At 38.4% G+C, this 24283-nt stretch overlaps 1 long non-coding RNA gene across 1 annotated transcript in view; it reads left to right on the top strand.

Moving 5' to 3' along the window:
* Positions 1-24283, top strand: part of LOC124174045 — a 51596-nt gene that overhangs the window by 8130 nt on the left and 19183 nt on the right. Inside the window, exon 2 of the long non-coding RNA XR_006868847.1 lies at positions 6842-6951. This is a non-coding gene — a long non-coding RNA (uncharacterized LOC124174045). The remainder of the gene's footprint in view (positions 1-6841; positions 6952-24283) is intronic.

A 24283-nucleotide genomic window follows, 5' to 3' on the forward strand; every position in this document is an offset into this window, starting at 1 on the left:
GGGGCCCAAACCAGGGATCTTGCCCTGGGAAATTTTTTAAGTAGTGAGTTTTAAGTTTTTTCAACATTTTAGAAGAGTCATATGATCAACATTAGCACCCTGATAACTCGAATCTTGATATCTGGACACTCCGGGGAAAATCGACAAGCCTGACACATTTTTTCCTCACACCCATAATGAATTTTGGAGGGCTCGGGCCCCCTCAGGCCCCATGGGGTCGGCGCCACTGATTCTACTATTTCTTCCCCTGCATCAGTAAGCAACTGTCCACCCCCTCTATTCATCAAAGGTAACTTAGCATTCTTTGAAATCCTCCAACAAGAACTCATTTCACTCTTTTTTTTACCCTTTTCCTTGGAAGATCCCTATGAAGCATGCCTCTGGCCAAAGATGCTGATTTTGAGAATTGGACAGGGGCCTATGGCAAAATGTGATAACTTGACCCTTGACTCACTCAACTTATTGATCAATTTTCCCCCTTCCATTCTTTGCAAGCTTAATCACTATGGTATAAGTGTATATTTTTATTCATAAAAGTGAGTGTTAATATATTTTCTGTGTTATATCGTTGGTTAAGTTGATAAATATACTTTATTATCTTTGCATCTCCCAAGATTCCGGTCAGTAGAGATTTTGTCTGTTATGCTCCCATCTTTGGAGGGCTCTTCCTCTATCAGTATATCAATATCAGCAACTATAAGTATTACACAAAGTATTTTTCGATTAGTTACTGGGCTTTTTAGTTAATAACCTAGTATAAATATACATACGTACTCTGTGAATAATTGTTTACCATTGGATACTCCTATTGAAATTGGAGCTAATGACAAAAATCAACGAAGTATACCTCGAAGTTAAATGAATTTGACGTAGGATCAGCTGATAGGGTACCTATCTGTAAACTTCTTTTTTTAGATATCCTTCAAACCAGACACCTCCAGTCGAATCTCTATAGCCAGGCATTTTACGCCTAAAATCATCCGATGGCTTTTTATCGCCGACTTTTTCCTAATTTTCCTCAATAGGTTTCATCGATTAAGAAACTTGTTCTTGAAAATAGCTTCACTTAGGTGTATTTGTGTGATTCGAGCATGAAAATCAAACTACCTCCTGTTTCCCGAGGAGTGAATTGAGTCATTCTCTTGTGTAGCTATTAGTGCCAGTCGACGTTTCTCTCGGCATTCTTGAGGCTCTTTTGTCTCCGTTCTTTGCGTATTGCGTCCCTGTCTCTTTAGTAGGGATGATGAAGGAAGCTGGCTCCGCTAATCGCCGTGTATCTCGGAAACCAATTAGTATGACGCTGGGCAGTGCTTTCAATGTGTCGGCGATGACGTAGGCGAATAATTCGGAATGACATAGGTGAGTGGATGTTGAAGGTTGGGAGAGGGGTTTTTTGAGTGTGTGGTTAGGGAGGGGGACATGGAGGAGGTGGGAATAAAAAGGGGCAAGGATGAATGCCTGCCAAGTAAATTGTAGCCTGCACCATGTGTGAAACGAAAGCTAGTTGTGTAATACGAATTATTGTTTTATTGCTCAAATGTTACCTGACGTATGTTACACGGATTTGTAACTATTTCCTAGAACATGTCATATGTAACTTTTTTACATAATATGTTACACAGTGTAAACGTACCTTAAGAAAGGACTATCTAGTCCTAAAATTCGTTGGTATTAATGACGACATCATCATTATTAAAAGGCCGGAGGCATATTTCTGGTCAATCTCTATGATGCAACACTTTATCTCTTTCCGTTGTTGAGAGAATAATTCACGAAGTAGTGAAATTGCACGATTTGGCCAAATTTAAAAGTGCTCCGATCGGTTTGAAAATAGCTCTTGCGACGTACCACGTGGCGTAGATTCTAAAATTGACGTATTTGAAAAATCGATTTTTCGATCCCCAAAGCGCCCAAAAAGTAGAGGCATGTAGGGAGAAGTCAACATTGCAATAGATGAAAATTTTTAATGTTTCAACATTTTTTCTTAGGGTAAGACGGTTTTAGAGGGGGTCGATTCTATGACTTTTTGTCGTATTTCGTCTCGTTCACCCTATTTGTATGGGCGAGTGAGTGATGATTATGAATAAAAACTTTTGGGCTATGTCGCCGTAAGTGAGTGGCCGTTAGAGGGTTTTATAGTATACAGGTAAGTAGATGAGTTTAGATTTATTTACTGTGTTGACTTTCGTCGGGCAAGTCATGGGAATTTCAAAGAAACAAGGATATGGCCAGGGAAAGACTCCGTAGGCGCAGAGAAAAGATGAAAGTCATCGAGAGCGTAGCTGCGTTTGAGCGGTGAGATGAGTTTTGCTGCCGTCGCGGCTGGGCGGCTAGGGGTGGCATTGATTGACCTTATTTCTACTGCTACTACTACTTCTTGATTTTATTTAGAACGAGTGGATGGGTGCTTGAATTCTTCAAGCGGGTTGGAGAGGGTAGAGAAAACATAATTGTGTCACGTGGTTTCGAGTCTCGTGTCCATACGTTTTTGAAAAGTTCTAAAATTCCACCACGTAATGTCAAAGCAATTCGATATATTTTATGATAGCGCAGATTCGATATTTATCGAAAGATAGTCCATCCTCTGCATTGATTTCTATTGAAAAGTACGTGGAATACTAATATGTACTCACATACCAAATTTTATTGGTCTAACTGATATAGTTATGAAAATATATATATTTGAATATTGGTTACAATAATGGAATCAAATGAATAAAGTGACATCTGTATTGAAAAATACGCAATTCTATTCATGTTTTTATAATGTTATCCATTTCTGTTCATTCTATTGATCCAATATCTATTACTTTCTCAACTATGCCCTTCGATGGTGATGATGTGGTATAGCAATTCGATATATTTTAAGGAAACGCAGATTCGATATTTATCGTATGTGAGACTTCATAGACAACATATTTACCGTGTGCATTATGAGGAATACCAATATGTACCCATTTACCAAATTTCATTCACCTACCTCAAACACTTATCAAGTTATGTCAATATTCGTATTTGTTATAATAATCGAATTGAACTTTCGATTATACTGACATCTGTACAGTAAAATGCTCATAGCTATTGATTAGAGTTTCATTCTATGGTCATCCACTATCTATTACCTTATCAGGTATGCCCATGGATTTTAAATTCTATGTGCTATAGCAATTCGATATATTTTAAGGAAACGCAGATTCGATATATATCGAATGTGAAACAACATATAAACATATTTTCCCTGTGCATTATGAGAAATGACAATATGTACTTATTTACCAAATTTCATTCATCTACCTCAAATACTTATCAAGTTATGTCAACATTCGTATTTGTTATAATAATCGAATCGAACATTCGATTATTATGACAGCTGTACAGTAAAATGCTTATAACTATTGATTAGAATTTCATTTTATGGTCGTACACTATCTATTACCGTATCAACTATGCCGGTTGTTGCTAAATGCTATGTGGTATTGCAATTCGATATATTTTACGGAAACGCATAAACGATATATATCGAATGTGAGACTTCATAAGAAGCATATTTCCCCCGTGCGTTATGGGGACTACCAACATATACCCATTAACCAAATTTAATTCATATACCTCAAATGCTTATCAAGTTATGTCAATATTCGTATTTCTTATAATAATCGAATCGGAATTTCGATTATGCGGACGCTTGTAAGATAAAATTCGCAATTGAAATCATTCAGAATTAATTCTATTGTCAACCACAACAAAATTCAGCCTCAACTTTGCCCGTAGGTATTAAATCCTATGTGTTATAGCAATTCGATATATTTTAAGAAAACGCAGATTCGATATATATCGAATGTGAAACTACATACAGTAACTATTCTCAATGTACGTCGAGAGGATTACCAAGATGTACTCATTTACCGAATTTCGTTGGTGTAACGAAAAAACTTATCAAGTTATGCCAATTTACTTATTTGGTATAATAATCGAACCGAACTTTCGATTAAATTGACACCTGTAAAGTGAAATGCGCAATGCTATTCATTCAAATTTGATTCTCTAGTCATCCACCTCATATTTCCTACTCAACTTTCCCCGTGGATGTTAAATCCTATGTGGTATATCAATTCGATATATATTTAGAAAACGCAGATTCGATATATATCGAATGTGAGACTACATACCTTACGTATTCCCACTGTACATCATGAGGAATACCAAGATGTACTCATTTACCAAATTTCGTTGGTGTAACAAAAATACTTATCAAGTTATGCCAATATACTTATTTGGTATAATAATCGAATCGAACTTTCGATTAAACTTACACCTGTAAAGTGAAATGTGCATTGCTAGTGTTAAAAATTCAATTCTTTGCTCATCCACTACATATTTCCTACTCAACTCTCCCCGTGAGTGTTAAATCCTATGTGATTTAGCAATTCGATGTATTTTAAGAAAACGAAGATTCGATATATATCGAATTTTAGACTACATACAGTACCTATTCTCAAAGTTCATCATGAGGATTATACAAAAATGTACTTATTTACCAAATTTGGTTGGTTTACGATAAATACATGTCAAGAATTGCCAATTTACTTATTTGGTATAATAATCGAATCGAAATTTCGATAATACCGACACCTGTACAGTAAAATGCGCAATGCTACTGATTCAAATAACCTTCTGTGGTCTTACACTATAATATTCTCCCTAAACTTTGACCGTGGATGTTAAATCCCTCGTATTATAGCAATTCGATATATTTTAAGAAAACGCAGATTCGATATATATCGAATATGAGACAACATAGTAAACATATTTACTCAATGCATTATGTGTAATACCAATATGTATCAATTCACTAAATTTCATTGGTATAACTGTAATACTTATTAAGTTATACCAATATTCGTATTTGCTATAATAATCGAATCGAATTTTCGATTATACTGACACCTGTACAGTAAAATGCGCAATGCTACTGATTTAATTACCTTCTGTGGTCTTACACTATAATATTCCTCCTCAACTTTGCCAGTAGATGTTAAATCCTATGTATTATAGCAATTCGATATATTTTAAGAAAACGCAGATTCGATATATATCGAATATGAGACAACATAGTAAACATATTTACACAATGCATTATGTGTAATACCAATATGTATCAATTCACTAAATTTCATTGGTCTAACAGTAATACTTATTAAGTTATACCAATATTCGTATTTGCTATAATAATCGAATCGAATTTTCGATTATACTGACACGTGTACAGTAAAATGCGCAATCCTACTGATTTAATTAACCTTCTGTGGTTTTACGCTATAATATTCCTCCTCATCTTTGCCCGTAGATGTTAAATCCTATGTATTATAGCAATTCGATATATTTTAAGAAAACGCAGATTCGATATATATCGAATATAAGACTACATAGTAAACATATTTACACAATGCATTATGTGTATTACCAAGATGTATCAATTCACTAAATTTCATTGGTCTAACAGTATTACTTATTAAGTTATACAAATATTCGTATTTGCTATAATAATCGAATCGAACTCTCGATTATAATGACACCTGTTGAGTAAAATGCGCAAAGGTACTTATTCAAATTACCTTCTGTGGTCTTACACTATAATATTCCTTCTCAACTTTGCCCGTAGATGTTAAATCCTATGTATTATAGCAATTCGATATATTTTAAGAAAACGCAGATTCGATATATATCGATTGTGTGACTACATAGCAAACATATTTACACAACAGGTTGTGAGTAATACCAAGATGCATCAGTTTACCAAATTTCGTTGGCCTTACAAATATACTTACCAAGTTATGCCAATTTACGTATTTGGTAAAATAATCGAATCGAACATTCGATTAAACTGACACCGGTACTCTGAAATACGCATTTCTATTGAGTTACATTCCATTAGTATGTCATTCTTCATGTTATGCTGGCACAACCATCTCAAGTGATGGATATTCAAAAAAGTTATTAGCCCTCGATAATATTCATGAAAACGTAGATTCGATATATATCGGACGTTAACTCACCAACAGTAGTCATTTAAACATTGCTGTATGGAGAATACCAAATCAGATTTCAGCTATTATTGTGTAATGGATGTGCGAAGGACTCGGTGGTAGTAGTAATCATCAACAGGAAAGACCTTTAGGTCATAGCTCATAGGATCCTGATTCTAGGGGTGATGATCTGAAGTTTCTTTAATAAATAACAATTATGGTAGAAAAGATTTGCCGGGTTTCGCATCGGTTAAAGTCTTCCATATCTCGAGGGATGGCATTGGGTGAATCACGGAGTAGAAACGAATATGGAAGTAACTGCCTTCTTAAGGCATAATTAACGTGACTGAGGTGGAGTTTTAGTGGATTTTGACTCATTAGTCTGAGTCCCAGACTGTTAGGGCACTCCACTAAGCCATGATGCTTACGTGCGTATTGTTTGTGGGATTGTTATTGCGTATATGGAATTTCCTCACCTAGCTAAAAGTATCACAAATTTACTTACTGAATTTTTCCATAAATATACTGCTTTGCAGGTCTAATGAAGTCGGGGAATTTAAAAACAACGGACTGGAAGTCAGGGAAATGGAATTGGTACGAGACCATATTATACTGTATATTATTTCTTATTAACGTTATTGAAAATAAACAGAACATCTACGAAAAGGATTTTAATACTCCGTGATTTTTTCATGTTTTCAAATCGTATCGGAGACTATGCCTCTCCAACTTGGATGCTTTCGAGAAATGGTTTTGAGTATAATTATCCCTCTATTATATTGGATTATTACCTGTGTTTCTCTTGTCTCTTGCAGGTTAGCAAAATATGGACGAGTGGAACAGAAATTATTACATTGAAAATGAAGAGCATCGGAATAATTTGTCGACGGATCTACCTATTCTCTCTCCTGATTTCATCCAAAAGGTCAGAATTAATGTTTCACTCTTATTTTTTACTGAATAAAAAAATAGTCCCTGTTTGATTAATCTTGCCCGTAAATGCTCTTCTTATGCACGGAAACGCCGAGCCACACATTTGCACTCAAATTCTTTGTGTATGTCTTTTCCAAGGGATGATCATGGAATAATTTTACTCCTCAATGTTCTAAGTGTTTTATCATTATGTTGGGCTGAAGATTTTGATTTCCTATCTCGTGCCTAAAAAGTTTCCAATATAGAATGTTTCATTTGCGTCGTTAGTTTTGTATCGATTATAATGACTATAATTACGATGTTGTATAATTGGAAATACATAATATAAAAGTTGGTTCTTATTATTGGTAGGCTGAATTCAAGTCTTGTAAAATAACTATTGTTAGCCTAACAGGAAAAATTATCAATGGACCTGCGTTTATTGCGGAAATTAATCAAAAATTAAATTTCTTACCGAATCTATTTACTTAAAATTTAGTTGATTTAGGGAATTACGAGTTTTAAGTATTGTCTGTGCATGGCAGTATTATTTTTTAAATTATGGAGTTTAAAAAATGAAATATTTCTTTTTCTACCTCGATAAATTCATACGTTATTACATGATTCTAGTATTTCATTAAGATTTTACTATGAGTTTCTAGGAAGAAATGTATTTTTGTGGCTCACAACATTGTGCCCTGACGGGATTTCAAATTACCACTTACTCTGTAGAGAACGTAATTTCTCTCCTTTGTTTGAAGAAGTGGAAAGTTTCTCACACCTAGTTTGAAAGATGGTGGCGCTAATTATTAAGAAGGAAAATTAAATTGATAGAATTTTAGGCGAATGGATCAGATACTGAGAGACACAAATATTTCGGCTCACACCTCCTCCAGTTGCTCTTTAAACTCTCACCTCTTTCCAATGCTGGCTGGAAATCCTTTGAGCGATTCGTATTTGGAGCATTCGGAACAGGGGTGCAGCTAGGAATTAAGGCTTGGGGGGTTTTCAGGCGAAACTGATACTGGGGTGATTGGGGTATTGCATACCCACCAGGGTTAGCGGTAGGTGTGGAGGCCTTCCGCCGGAAAAAAATTAAGATAAATGGTTCAAAATGGTGATTTTTACGGCCTTCTAAGGGATATTTTATTAATCCTCACACTATTCTGTAAGCAATTTTAATCCAATTAAGTAAAATAGATTTAACTTTAAAATTTCTGGGAGCTCTGGGGGGTTTTTATCCCCCAAACCCCCCCCCTCGCTTTGTCACTGATTCGGAATGCTGTATCACTATTCTAGTATTCAATTCACTAGTGTTAAATTTCAGCGGCTATGGGTGCGTTACCATTAACATAAGGTGATATACTGTCAGTATAATGATAGGTAGCCTTCCTATCGGTATACGAGGGTTGGCGACGAAGAGGAAAGGGATGGACGAGGAGTCGACCCGGAGTATGGAGAAGGCAGCCGTCAAACATCGATTGGCAGTTCGCTCTGACCTCTGCAGATGGCTTGCCAACAACAAAGAATAAGCATACACCTTACCAGATATCGCGGAGTGATAGCTTGTGTGTGTGGGATCCGGGGCATTCGGCAGGAAGGCCTTGAGACGGAAAGAATGGGGTTTTATACGGAGCGAAGGGCGGGGGTTGGTGATTTTAACGAGTGGTCGAGGTTAAAAAGGAAACTTCAGTGGGGAAAAATTGTAGCTATCATTCCACAACTACGTACACCTTCCCGCCCACCTTTTTTCCTCACTCGTCTCGCCGTGAACCGTCTGCGACGATTCGCTCGCCCTCATCATTCTGAGCCTCGGAAAGAAGCGAAACATTCTCTCATCACCCCAGTGATCTCCTCGCTTTATTATTCGCGAGCATTTATTTCTGGCCACGAGTCTCGGCGGAGTGATACGCCGTCTTCATAGTCATCATCATCTTCCCCACACCGGAGTTGCTCAAGCTGAACTCCTTCGCTTATCTACTTACACGTTACATAAAGCTCATCCTTCCTCCCTCATAGCGTGCCCCATCCTCTCATACTACTACCTTTCATCGCGTGGGGGTTGGTTGGAGGAGGTAAAAAAAGCTGCTGAAAAAAGTAAAAGGACACGGAGGTTATGCGCGCATTCTGCTGGTCTCAACAATGGCGACTGGCCATTCTCCTCTCCCGGGTGACGGGCCATAATAGTCGGTGGCTCAGTGATGCGGCATTTTTTTTACAAATGGGGGTGTGAAGAAGTAGACGGTTGTTTTTTTTGTTTTGTGGGTGAAGATGTGGGCATGGGGATATGCCTGTCTGTCCGGATTGCGTGTCGGTCAGACATTGGTGGGAGTGTGAGGAGCAATTTTCCCATCAAGACATCGCGCGTGGTGGTGAGAGCAATATTTGTGTAGCGCGAGATGGCGTTTAAAGTCTCGTTTCCGTAATTGCTGCACTGTCCATCAAGCAAACAGGATGGGAAGGACGTTGTCAGCTCTGAAGGAGGGTCCCTTTTCTTCTTATTCTTCCCTTCCTCCTTTTTCTCTCCATATATCTCATTCATTCTTCCACGATTCTTCTAAGGGATGACTACCTCTTCCAAGGGGTGCTTGGCGTATCGCCGGGTGAGGAAACATCCTGAAGGAGCCTTCGATAAAAAAAAACGAATGCTCCTGCCTGCTGTGCCAGCTCTTCTTTAACCCTCTTGCAAATGTCCAAGCTCTGTTCGTCGAAACCGCCCACGCGAGAGGGAACGTGGGAGCCACGTTCTTCAGAATAGACACGAACTTGACAACGCCTTTTCTCTAAGGGCCATCTCTTCTCGAGCATTCCTATCAACCCTAAATTCGTAACGCTAAGTGGAAGATTCCAATATTCCAATGGAAGTGTTTACCAAGCTGGAGAAGATGGAGCTAATAGAAATTAGCCTCTCTGTTTTCTGTTAGACATTTTCCTCTTCGTTGGGATATTTGGCCGCGGAAATGACGCGGCATTGGATGAAATTGGAAAGAATGAGGGACTTTTTATTTCTAATTGTGTGGGTGATAGATAGATAGAATTTACGTATGCAGAGTGATTGGCCTTTTATTTTTAAAACAGTCAGTGTAAGTAGATGGTAACTTATTCTCAGCAATGGTCAAGGATTGTGTATGCCTCTCAATCATTTTTCTTGAATGATAAACGGAATGGTTTTGCCAACTCCGATGCCACGCTGTTCTCTTTTGTCGCTACCTTAGACCTAGTAGCTGTAAAAAATAATCTATTTCCTCTGCTTAGAATCAGAGCTCAATTAAACTCAGTATTTTTATTCACGTAGGAAATTTTCCAACTAGGGAAAAGAACCTTTTTTCAAGCACTAAAGAATGTGGATTTGATATTTCATATTTTTTTTAAATTCGTATTAACTCTAAGAAGAACTAATCGCTCGATATACTTGTCTCCTCATTGCCTCGGTCAGCTGAAGTCTTGGGTCGGATGAGAGAGCATCGAAACAAAAATATCTGCTATTTTATTTCCTCTGTCCTCATGTTAGCCGAAATAATGATTTTATATTCATTTCGCTCCTTGATTTTAATCGCAACGTAGAAGATAACAGTCGAAATTGAAGAAAGTATTTTTAGTCTCTGTTTGTAGGGACGTGTGTATACGCCATTTCCTAAATAAGGTGGCAGGATAAACAGCAAAGTAGATTATCGATTCATATTAAAGTATCCTGAGATTATGGACTGGAAAGTTAGTCTTTTACATGAAAATCTTTGTACATCATGGCATAACCGTATTATAACCGTATTTTTATATTTTTTCTTCTATCTACTGTTGCTTTTTTTCTAAAATTCATATAGATTTAGCGTGAATATGCATTGCACACTGATTATTCTTCTTTATATTGTCGCAATTATTACGCACTCACTTCCGATGGAATGGATATCATCGTAAGTATCAACCATCACGGATCGATATTAAATCTTCTTTAGTTTTTGTCGGCATCGTGCAAGTTTGAATTTACAAAACCCATACTTTTTATACCTTCTTGGCGGCAACTCACAAATAACGAAAATAGTGCTTTACGGCGATTTACGTTGATGTAAAAAATGAGCGACGTAGCCAATGGATTCTTCGTTTTCTAGAAAAATTCAGTGAATTTCTTATTTAATAAATAAAATGTTATAAAGGATCAGTACCTTCAACGGGAAATAACCTCTTGTCAGAATCCATGGATTTCGATAGCAGCGTAGGCCTAAGATGATAGCCTCTATCTGAAGATGACAACTGCAAACTTCTCGTCTAAACATTATGAATTTTACTGAGTGAACTATCTTGCAATGCGCATAATTTATTTTTCTGGTTTCAATTCAGTTTTTCAGTAATATTTGTCCCTTAACAACATCGGGGCCGTGTGATTGGGGCCGCAAATAAAATAACTTGAGCATTTCTTGACGATGGTAACATTATGATTTAGGTTATATGTTCAAAGAGCGCAAAGCAATTACTGTAGTGATATTTTTACGTGAGTTGTGAAAACCAATGTCTGACGAAAATTTAGTTTTCCAATCCGAGTGATAATGACTCTGAAATAGGTACGACAAAACCGTGTTGTATATGAATTTGAGTCATATTTCGCGAGATGTCCACTATTTAAGTGAGGATATTATTGTTCTCGTAAAACGTGGGAAAGCTATAGCATAACAAGGTTCTTATCAGTATGTACTTACGGCTAAAAATACCTATTCCCAGGATCTTCGTCCGCAATCTTATACCTTTCGTAATTTGTTTTCAATACGGTACAGTGAAAATTAATTTTTCATTACGCAGCTTTAATTAAAAACATATTGGCGTATTATTGTTTCATTAGAGCATATTTTTCCCTAAAAATGAATGAAAAACAATCGATTATCTTTGAAAAATATTTATGGAACTACCCGTCCTACATACTTCAACCGAAGATTCTCAGGAGCCAGCGCTTCCCATTGGCCGTAGTTTTAGATGATCTTATCCGATATTCAAGGTATAGAGCATCTAACTAATGCTAAAATCTAAAAAATAACCGCTTAAATATTGATGAACTGGTAAAGGCGATTGAGGGATAAGAGTTTGAATCCTGACTGTGAAAATGACTTGTGAATATCTTACATTTTAAATTGTACCATATTAATATTATGAAGGCATATTATTTTTTGGGAAATGCTCCGTACTAATATTTCTCTCATCCTAGTTCCTCATACATTATTTTTATGATACTCTTTTGGTTTGCTTAGGCAGGTAGCTACAAAATACGCAAAGTGTATTAGAATAAACAGAAATGGTGCTTCGTAGAGGCAGTTTACGTTGATATATGACTTGAGCTAAGTAGCTAATTTATGCATCATCTTCCAGGAGAAATACTTCGCGAGATATGCACTATTTCAGCGAGATTATAATTTTTAACGTGATATGCAGAAAACCCATAACATAGCAAGGTTCTTCGTATTATTTACTAGCGGCTAAATATACACATCCTCTCCTACCTATATTCTATTTTCCCACCCCTCTCCTTTGAAATTCGCCTTCTAGTCCCCAGTTCCCGTCGCAGACCAATCTCTACCTTACGATACCCTCACCTCCTGTGATATATACATTCACCGCCTCACGAGTACACTCTCATGCATTTAGGCGGATTTGTGCAAGTATTATTTAAGAAGCCCTCCATAGCACTCCCGAACCCGGGGGATCCTTGAGCCATGGCGTGCCTCACCGAGGAGGGCGTGAATGCGCGTTAATTTGCGCACATCCATCAGGGCGCCGAATTATGCAAAACGCCCTGCGGCTGGGTCGCTTTGCATGACAATGCAAACGGGAGGCCCCCCCCCCGCCCTGATACCTCCCTGTTCCTTGTGGAGAGCTTTTTTTCCCTCTCTCTCTCCTCAAGGAACTCTCGTTTGGATTTCGAATTGTTCCCTCCCACCGCCGCTTATTATATCATGGATTTTCGGCTCCATTTTACTCCCAAATGCCCGCACCTCTCCTCCGCCTCCGAGTCCTGCAGAATTCTTACTTACTTCTCTCTCCCCCCCATTCCCTCCTCTTATTTATTCCCCCTCTCCCGCTCTCGTTCAACCCCCCACCCCCTTTCCAAGCATCTTCCTCTCCGTCTGCTCCTGGCTTACTCGAGATTCAAACGACATTCCTGCACAGCGCCCCTATCTCTTGTGACGAAGCCACTCCGCCTGTGTCCAAGTGCACGCTCGTTGATGTTATCTGTCCCTTATTATTGAGCGATTCGATTTATTTCCCTCGCCGGCGACCGTTCAGATTGACTCTAACATAAGAGAAATCTGATGCCCTTGATTTACTGCTGTGCCTTGTCACGAGCGACGATACCTTTTTACCGATAGTAAAATTATGATATAATGGTGTAATCAGTGAGGAGTTTTGGGTGTTAAGAGCCATTTTCAATAGCTGAAACACGTTTTTACACATACATTGGGGCCTAACTTCCAGCACTGATGGACCTAGGTAAAATTGTCATGTGAATGAAAGAACATTGATGCTGTAGTGTTCTGCGCAGTGGACCGGAAAGCTCAAGGTTCATGGTTCAATTTCCGTTTCAGGTTAATTTTTTCTCATGACATTTATTGTGAATTTTATCGCAGTTTACGCTGCAGGTTTGAAATAAACCACGCTGTCCCTTATTATTGAGCAATTCTATTTATTTCTATATATATTTTACCGGCGACCACTCAGTTTGAAGGTGTTAAGAACCAATTTTAATAGCTGAAACACGTTCTTACTCACTCATATAACATTTAAAATCTCTATGAGACAGTTTGATAAAATTATTCCATTCCTCCAAATATTATCTAAAGTGTATAATAGAACTTTAAATTCACTAAATTTGTTCTTTCTTTATCAATGCAAAGCAAGGGATAATTAAAGACTAGTGTAAACAGGAATATGGGTCACAATGCATTTTTCTGAATAAATATTTAAATTTTGAGTTGATGGTATATCAATTAAAGCACGTTGCCATTTCAGCGAAAGATTTTGAAATGTTCACTACCTCATTTTTAACTGTGTGGTATCAGGCGCTCGCTAGGAATTAGGCTAGGGGTTTTTTAGGAGCAACTAATACTGGGGGTATGGAATACGGGAGGTGCAGGTGCCCTTCCCTAGAAAATTTGTAAAATAAATGGTTCAAAATTGCGAGTTTTACGGCTATCTGTGGGATATTTTATTAATCCTTGCACTATTCTATAAGTAATATTTATCCAATTATGTAACATGGATTTAATTTTAAAATTTATCTGAGTTCTGGGGGGTAGGGGAGAGTTTATCCCTCAAAATCCCTCACCTTGCTGCGCCACAGTGTGCTATTACATTTTAAGGTTTGGTTTGATAAATTTTACCCACCACTTTATACCAGTTCACTTTTTAAAAATAAAGCGACCCCGGTTTCGATGAACAACCATCGTCATCAGGCGTAAATTATCATGTAATTATCTTATTATATCTTTACCCATACTTTTTCTCTATTCTGTCATCCGTTTAAAACTTTTCTCTCCTTCCATTCGATAAATAGTTCACAATAGTAAGAGAAATACGTAATAATTTACGTCTGATGACGATGAGTAATCATCAAAGCCCTGATCGCTTTCTTTAAAAAAAGAATTGGTATAAGTAAAAGTTATCCGACCTTAGAAACCTTAGTTTGAAATTCTCCGTGAACTGTTCACGACAGTGGCGTTTAAATCCTAATTTCTAAAACCATAGGTTCGAGTGAGAGATGATTCCAACTTTTCATATGGACGAGGCATCATGTCTTTAACTACTACTACTAGTAGACCGAAGAATCTCCCACTCAATCGGCCTTATTTTGTTCGTGCAGCGGTTATGAAATCCGCGCGTGCAATTCGTCCGGATCGCCTGAAAAGGAGAAGCATTGTCCCGCACATCATCAACCGTCTCAAATCCCGCGGGAGAGTATGGACCTCTCCGTAATTCTCCCTCTGGCCGTGTGAGAAGACTGGGAGCCCACATATCTAATCCTCCCTCCCGCATGAGTTCAGCGAGAATAGAGAATTCCCCGCCATGACGGACTAATTGTGCATCGCGTTTACCCAAGGGAAACGTACCCTCCTTACAGTGCGTTGTGAATCGGATGTTCTCGCGATGGCGTAAATACAACGGACATGGTGAACAGACATAGTTGAGGTCCTTGAAAGGGCTAAAATCATATATGACGAAAAGACTTGCTTTCATCTCCTAGTTTTAAAAAATTCATCTGTTATTTTAAAGCTGAAAGTAAGCTTGTTTGATAAAAAGTTGTTGCCATGAATTATTTAATACTGCAATAAATCTGTTGTCTCCACTATTTCTGGTGATATTATTGAGCAATGTAAAAATTGCCGCAAATCGGAGTAGAATATCGGCAATCGTCTGATTGACCTTGAAACTGATATAAGGTGCAATGCCCTTCATAGTGACTGGCTAAGTTTTCGAAACTTGAGTCGGAAAAGCGATTATGGAAATGACTAAAAGTATTATTTTTTCGTAAAAACGGAGAAAATTACTTATTGACCATTGACTGTCAATTGGCCACTGTCAATTGGAAGCGACAGTGGAATACTGAAGCATGACGATATCCCAAGTATATCGATGAGAAGTTATTGCCTAGGGCTATCGTCAATTGGAAAAAAAGGATTATTGAAGGCTGAAATCGATAAAGTCATAATGGCGCCATCAGTGTTATTTTCAGTTACAAAAAATAAATAAATAACATTCATCAAGATATCATTATTTCTATTTACTGTCGAACGCAATTTTTACTGCATCGTAGGTCCTCACCATTTGATGGCCGGACAACTATTTGAAAATAAATAATTGCATGACTTCAACTGAATGATTGATAAAAATATATTTACGTTGCCATTATTATTATTTTATACTCATGAAGCCACCTCAATCATATTTTGGCGAAATCTTCCATCACCTGAGCGAGCAACTGATGGACGCTATCAGAACACCGCTTAGTTTATTTGCATGCTGGAAAGCCTAAAATACAAGGTCAGTAGTAAGACTTAGGGGATTGGATTAGACGGAAGTAGTAGGTAACGCCAGATACTAATTGCGCGAAAAATGAATTGAAAATAATTGAAAATTCTTGTTTCATACTTTTAAAGATCTCCCAAATCCGGAAAAAGATTTGAGATACGAGCCCATGCTGTACTTCCCTTGTTTTACTGGCTTAACGCGTCACACCTCTTTCTATGTTGTAGAAACTGCCGCAGATTCTCATTTTGAGGTTTTTAAAATGTTGAACTTTCTCGATAGAGCCAGTTAAGATTGATTAGAATCACTATCCTTGAGGTTATTGGGGCCCGTACAGTGACGCTGTCTCCATGGGGCCTGAGGGGCCCGAGCTGCCGCAAAAATTCGTTTGGGGGGGGGGGGGGGGGAGGGGTGGAGCTCCAATAATTAAAGACAATTAAATAACTTGAATCTACTAAGCAATTTATTCTTTTAATGATAGTTTAGGATTTATTTAAACATAATTTGTCTTATCCGAGCTACAAATTATCTGCTTTGTATAAGTCTATCAGTATAATTATTACCGTACATTAAATTAGCTTTTTGCGAAAATACGGTGCTTGTTTATGATTTGTTTCTTTTTTTAAAGCCAAATAATGTATCAGGCTTGTCGAGTTATCGAGAGTCCAGTTTTCGGGTTTCAAATTTTGATCTTATGACTCTTCTAAAATGCTTAACTTTAAAATTCACTATTTTTCGTCTAAAATTTAGAAAATTTCCCGGGGCAAGGCCCTGAAATATTTTTTATAAGTCGGCGCTCCTGAGCCCGATTGTTTCCGGTGAGACGAGGTGGAAACTTGAATGAAAGTATCATCGTATAATAAATAACCACCAATAAATCCAATACTGGGTCCACTTTAACACTTTTTTTTAACGAGACTATGCGCTTCGCCTTTGAGAATGATTAACAACGTCGAAACTCTTCATGTCGTTAATTAAGTTTTTTAGTGGAACCTTCTTTTAGTGGAACAGGAATGTGCTATTATAATTGTCTAAAAAATATCAATCTCAAAATGAGTAAGATTGCGCAATCGTATTGTTGATACTCTCCCTAAGCTCGCGTTTGATGTAGCTCAAAGATTAACCGTTTCACACGATTATAATCACACATTTTATTCCAACCTTAACTATTTGACGTGGTCGTAACTCAAGAGTATTAAATAAAATGTAAAATAGGGCGGATACCCAAGAAAACCCGTTTTCATGGTAACTGCAAACTTAATAAATAAAAATGTTTGCGCTGCCATAACTCAGTAACGAAGGAGTTTCATGTGCTCGTATATGGACAATTATCTCCTTTACCACCTCCTGAATTATCGCAGATATTTTCTTCTCTTGTATCTCATCTCTCCGACTCAGGTGCGGAGAGAACAAGGGTCGAAATCACAAGCCTTCCCCAATGTTGGCTCGGGCTTTTAGCGCAAAATTCGTGCAAATGTCCCTTCCTCCTCTCCGATCCTTTCCGCGTCGGATTGGGGATCGTTTGTGGTCAGACTGAAAGGCCTTCTTGGTAGACGCCCCGCCGCGTGGAGGCCCCCTTGTTTACGCAAGCACCTCTCGAGGAGGCACAATAGAGGTCTGCGGGCGGCGCCTCCGACCAATGGTAAATGCCTCCCTTTATTTTTTTTCGCATTAATTTAGGAGATTTTTTTTGCTAAACCGAATGCTTTTAAATTCACTCCCCCCTTTAATCCTTTAGGGCGACCGCGGGTACCTCAGACCAGCATGGCGTGGGCCCTCTCGTGAAAGGCTAGCGGTGTGCCCCGGCAGGGGTCGCGGTTTCATTATTAGGGACCCATCCGAGTGGTTGTTAATGGGGCAGGGTGGCGGTATTCTTGATGGAGAGGGAGGGGGACAGGGGTGCGCGAAAGGGAGATCCGAAAGGTGAATAGTAGAACATCGTGTGTCGGAGTTCTTGTCTATGTTTTTGCTAAGGCGGGATCGCGCTGATCATTCAAGCAAAATAAATAGAACGAACCCCCATGGATTCCTCTATTCATGAGATACCAAAGATTCTCCTATTCTTGCCATGGTGCGCTTTCCTATTCCTACCCTGAGCCATATGCGGTCCTTTGGGTGGACTTAAGGGGATTACTGCAACCCTATATTTTTTGGCGTTGGTACATATGTTTAAAATACTTTTAAGATAATTTTATATTTAATTTATTTAAACTATTGAATCACATTGATTGCACAAAAAACTAGAAATGAGAACCTTAAGATATAAATGGATTCAGGTCAGCCAACCAACTGTATCGCCATTATGGAAAATGTATTTGGCTTCCAATATATAAACACCACCTTTTCTAGAAATTAACTGTCGATTTGCCTTCGATATATTTAGGAAACCAATTTAATGAGTATTCTTTCGTATCAAATCCATGCCTTTTGGTGGCATTTCATCATTGGAAAACCTCCCTTTCAACATTGGAAAACCTTTTCACGTTTCACGGAGAGTGTATAGATCTCGAATATAGGTATTCTATTTTAGCCTGTCTCGGTTGACTGAATGCTTGAAATTAACTGTGGACTCATGATTAGCATTGCTCGAAGCGAGCGCAGTGAAAAATTTCTACGTTCTACTGAAAAGTTCTCCAAAGTAAAGTTCGTGTTAAAAATTCATTCAGATCCCAATACAAATGAGTTTTTCACGTTGGTTGTCATTCTATTTTCCCGGCTGACTACTCATTGAACGAAATCATCATACATATCGATGGCTAAGTTCTAACAACACGTATCTTAAATTCGGCCGGTTTGAGTTAGGTATCTTAAACAAAGTGTAATAGCATTAAAAAATACTAGCAAAAACCAACTCTTTGTTTGCAAATGAATGCTTCTTTTTCAGTTTTTTGAACTTTTGTTTTTTTCAGTGATCAAGTAAAAGAAATTAATCATTTTTTAGCTCTCCTGAAAAGTTGCTATTTTTGAGGTACGTGTTGTTAGAACTCAGCCATCGATATGCATATTCTTGATTCATAAATAATTCTCAATAATCATGATTAGCGCGGGTGCGGTGGGTGCTATTTTATCCCATAACCCATAAATATTGATTCTATCTTTTTGTATAGTTAAATAATATGATAGGCATTTGATAGGCAAGAATGTACCGTACGTAGATATACAAGTAGATATGAGGAATGAAAATCTCAGGATACCGTAATGGGAATATTAATATTCGATAGAATTCTAGATATGAACTGGTATAATTGAGAAATTTTTCGGTATTTCGCCATTTTTTCCACCCTTTTCTTTTTACGATTATTGAGATCTATTTGAATCGGTCAACCTGCTGCGGAGCAGGCTGTAATTCATTTGCCTAATTTATTCAACATGTGATGCCGCAATTTCACCCTTTCACTTGAATGAAGTTGTGTGATTCCCGATGAGTGCTCGCACATGATACGGGCGATTATACCGAGAACAATTAGAGTGGTAGATAAAAGAGCCTTGAGGTCAGAATCACTCAATGCTGGCCTCCAAAGATCCGGAAGTGGAGACTGACGGGTGTGACGTAGTGAAAGACTCAGTGGGATAGGCTGAGGTTTGGTGCTCGCAGAATTCATGAAATTCTAAGGTGGTCGAGAGAGGGTTGTATCTGTGATCTGGGTTCCGAAGTGAAGAGGGTACAATAAAGGCTGCAGCCTAAGGGACCGCTGTGATTGCAGCTCCCGAATCAAGATTTTTCACCATAAAGAGTCCCTTGTCCTCATTGCGAACCCCATACCTTTTTCATTTTACCGATTTACGGAAAAAATAGGCCCAACCCCCACGGTGAGGACAGCAGGGGAGGAGGAAGGGCTGTGCCGGTCTATTTATCCCTGCGGAGAGCTCCCAGGGTGGCGGAACAGGTGATGGGACTGAGATCCCAATGAATCGGGGAGAAGTGGGGATTGGACGAGCGATCAGCTTGTGGGTTAAGATAGTGTGATTAAAATGGAAACTAGATCCAAGCTATAGAGTTGCAAGGGCACGAACGCGCAATATTTAATCATCAATGAGAAGTATTCTACATATATATAATACCCCGCAAGCCGCCCAAAGGCGTGTGGCAGGGGGTGTTAGGACACCAGCCGTTTATAGCTTAAAAAAAATAAAATAAAATAAAAATGAAGTACTCTAACGAGGTTGGTACTAGCGTTTATCAAAGTCCTTTATGGTTCGGGGGAAAAACGAATTCCCATATCTATCCGTTCGGCAAAACATCTCTCTTAATTTATCGCTTCTATCGGACCTGGAAATATAGTGTGGCTCTAATATTATGTTCTCTGTGTCGCTCTTAAATATATCCATTCTCAATTGTTCGAGCAATCTAAGCCTAGCGCGCAGCCTCCGAGTCTCCAACGGCTCCCAGCCTAATTCGCTTAACATCTGGGTAACACTGTCTGTACGCCCGTAGCGGTTTTTGACGAAACGCGCAGCCTTCCTTTGTATTTTATGAGTATTGAAAGTATGTGATGCATGTATGAATCGAACATTTCTATATGTAGTATCTGCTTATCATAAAATATTCTTCCGTCAGTATTTTAACCCCAAGGTTGGTTTGTTTACGTGAGGGTGGATCATACCCAGAATAAGCCCTAGCATGTGAATTTTACACAGCAGGGCAGGGGGAAAAGAGGGCTGTTAATTTCCCCTTCAGGATTTTTGTTTGGCGTATTTAAAGTTTTTACCCAGATTTGACCAATGGATTAGTCAGTACTCAATCACTCTATTCAATATGATGCTTAGCTCTCTCATGTCTTTCTAAAGTTTTTATTGTTTATTATATCAAACGTAGTGCGCGAATATTAATTTGGACCCGCGTTAGGTATCAGATATTTCCTTAGTATATAAATGTGTTGGGAAGCATAAAGATGCACTTGGTGTCTCGGATTCATTAGATACTCCTCAAGTGGGTTTGATTATAATTGTTATCCTAGATGTTTTAATATAACATCATAAAGTAATAAAATCTTCGATTGAAGGGGGCCACCGAAACATATTTCGTGGTGAAAAAACCGAAACAGTTTTTTATCACCATTATAAAGCAGCAATTGATTTCGCTTCAATATTAATGTTATTTTCGGTTTTCCGGTTGATCGTATTCCAAGGGGTGCTGTAAATCACATAAGTTACAATCACTAGTTATTAGCACAATATTTGCCGATAGGCATACCTTTGGTTACGTCTGTGTTCAAAGTTGGTGTTCCACAGTTTTGTATGGCATATCAGCAGAGAAATGAAGTTTTACTCTGTAATTCAGACATCATTTTATCTTTTTTCATCTTTTCCGAGTTTTGAAATTATTTTATATATCTAAATAATAACGTGACATATAATCGATTCTATGTTGATGTATCGTTCTTATATTTTATCACTGGATGTCTATATATCGCCCCGGGAGAGATACCCATTAACGATGCCATGAAGGGCAGGGGTCGCCTGCGGGGGATTTATCAAAGCGTTGCGACGCCGGGTTGCGTTCAATTTCAGTGTGCCACAGTTTGGTATGGTATTTCCGCGGAGAACTGAAGTTTTACCATGAAATTCAGTCACAATTTTAGCTTTTTCTGTGTTTTTCGAGTCTTGAAATTATTATTTTATTTCATACTCCGCTCAATAATTACGTGACATGTAATGAATTGATTCCATATTAATGTATCGTTATTATACAGCACCAATGGATGTCTGTATCTCGCTCCGGGAAAGATACCCATTAATGATGTCATGAAGGCCTGGGGTCGCCTGCGGGGGGTTAATCAAAGCGTCGCCGAAAGGGTTGACCGTGGGCATATAAAGCCTCGAGGGCGAGGTGGGTGTGCACTGGGTCGGGTGGCGGGTGACGGCAATGGCCCGGCAGGGGGGGCCGCGCGTCAATCCATAGCCCACGTGCTCCGGTGGGGCGGTCGAATAAAAAGGGGTCGGGGCGCAGCGGGGGAGCGCGGTCATTGGCTGCGCGGCTTCCTTCTTTTGCGAGACGGAACCCCACCCCTTACCACCCATCCGCTTTCTTTCGACGCTCGCGAGAGAGGTTCTGAAAGGCTTCGGCGACCACCCTCCCACTACCCACCTACCTACCTCTTGTCTTTCTCGCCGTGTCGCAAAAAAGGGGTAGAGGCAGAGAGAGAGAGCTTCGTCTTTTCGCACACGCCACACGCTTAGTAGGCCCTCGAGCAAAAGTCCCTCCCTCTCCCTGAAGGGAGCGCTGTCGGTCTCGTCCAAAGGGACGCCCGACGTGCGCCCTCTCCGTGTCTTTCACGGATTACGTCATTCGAGTAAGTTGATTTTTCCCCCACCCACCTCTCTACTGTATAGTCGGCGTATACTGTATGTGTCCTCAACCCCTCGCTTTTCCCATATTCAACCCTCGTGCTAATCCATATATGTGTTTACGGCTTCGTAGACGCGTCCCTTTTTCGTCTGACTTGAATGATATCTAATTGGAATCGAATCTCATGCTGGAATGTGCGATTGCTCATTTCTCTTCTCTTTATGGCATTGGTACTTTTCCATAGTTGTTAGTCTGGAATGTTTTTCCACGAGTCGGTCCTGAAATTTTAAACCGTTGTTAGTCATATCGACCTGGAATATAAATTTTTAGTGATGGGTATATTTAGGCATACTAAAAATGAAAATTAGCTGATTCTTGCATAAATTTTGGGAGATTTCGACTCATTTTGATGTGTTTAAAAACGAAAAATTTTCTACTTTTTCATAGAGTTTACTATTGTTTACTATTTTTTAGATGTCCGCATTGCACCGTCCAGTTTTTTTGGCTTACTTTTGGTGAAGTGTTTTCACTACAATATAATATTTAAGCCTCATATTTTTTGTTTTCCCTGCTATTTCACACAAAATGAACGGAATCCTTCCCCTAAAAAGTAGAGTACTTTATCCTGAAGGCAAAAGATAAATCCAGGAATTAATATTTTACAATTCTGCTCATACCCCTTCCCGTGCTCACACACATGAAGACCGCAACTGTATTAATTTTGTATGACCTAAACTCTTATTATTATTAATATGAGTGGGCGATTATCACTTTCTTCGTTACGACATAGTGCTTAGTTTAATGCCTTTAATGGCTACTCTTATGGGTAATTTGTAAAATCTGTAATTAAATTATGCTTTTAAAGTTAAAGAATGCCGAGAAAATGACGAAATATCTAAAAGAATATTATTTTCTGAAAGATCTGAAAATGAAATGAAAAAGTTTCCTCACTTCTTTATAAGCCAAGCTTATCAGATATTTGTTCTGCCCATTCTTAGTGTGTTACTTTGGTTGTGCTCCATGAAATAGGAATAGTATTTTTATATCGCAATTGTGTTGTATTCGATTTTAGATTAAAGCTTAATAAAATTTCTAAGCCTTGGAAAGATTAATATTTTTTATGATATGCATCGCCTAACAGTCTGGAGAAATGTGTAAGTAGCATGAAATCTTTGGACAGTTCTTAGAAGTGCTACTGGAAATTTCGTGACTATCCTGCTTCTGTAAAAGTTCTCTGAATATTATTTGTTCTATATTTTCACGGGGAAAGATTCTCAGCTTTATTTCTTAAGTTCCATTTTTTAAGTAACTAAAGAATATCTTTTCATTTTATTTAATAAAGATGGACTATACATGGACTGAGGAGTGGGTTATGATGACCCATTATAAGTGGCCATCAAGTTTGACCAATTGACCATACAATTTTTAGACGTCCATACTTAATTTCCTAGGGAAAATTGTCGTATCAGATTTTTTTCAACCTCATGCCATCAATGATTTTTCCTGTCTTGACTCCTGTATGGCAATTTGGAATCGCAAGAAAACCAGGAGCTTTAATCTCCGCCACACTATCGGGTAAGAACGGCAGAGCCCTGAGAAGGCCTCATTACGTATATGCCGATCGCTAAGTTATCGTGTTCCCGTCGCTGAATTGTTTTTAGCTTGGCGAAATAGCAATCGCATATGTTATGAGAGAGTTGTGATGCGATGAACTTTTAAGATTAGCAGCCTAACCTGTTTTTTTCGTTGCATTCATAATGTCCTAGGCAGGCCAATGTGATCATGTATTATTTTGCTCTTTTTAGGAATAAAACCAAGTAGGAAGCCAAAGGTTAGGAGCAATAATATATTTTCTCTTTCTTTTTTTTACTTTTTAAAAGAACGATTTTTTTCCACTTATTCAACTCATGGCCTTGAGGAGTTTTATTATGGGTAGGTATCATTATTTTCTGATGTTGGCCGAAATGCTGTTTTCACCTTTCATGTTTTTCGTATTTGAGATAAGATGAAAAATCTAAAAGCATCATCTAAGATTTACTCACTCACCCAACTT

The sequence above is a fragment of the Ischnura elegans genome, chromosome 2 (genome assembly GCF_921293095.1).
Source record: "Ischnura elegans chromosome 2, ioIscEleg1.1, whole genome shotgun sequence".
NCBI lineage: Eukaryota > Metazoa > Arthropoda > Insecta > Odonata > Coenagrionidae > Ischnura > Ischnura elegans.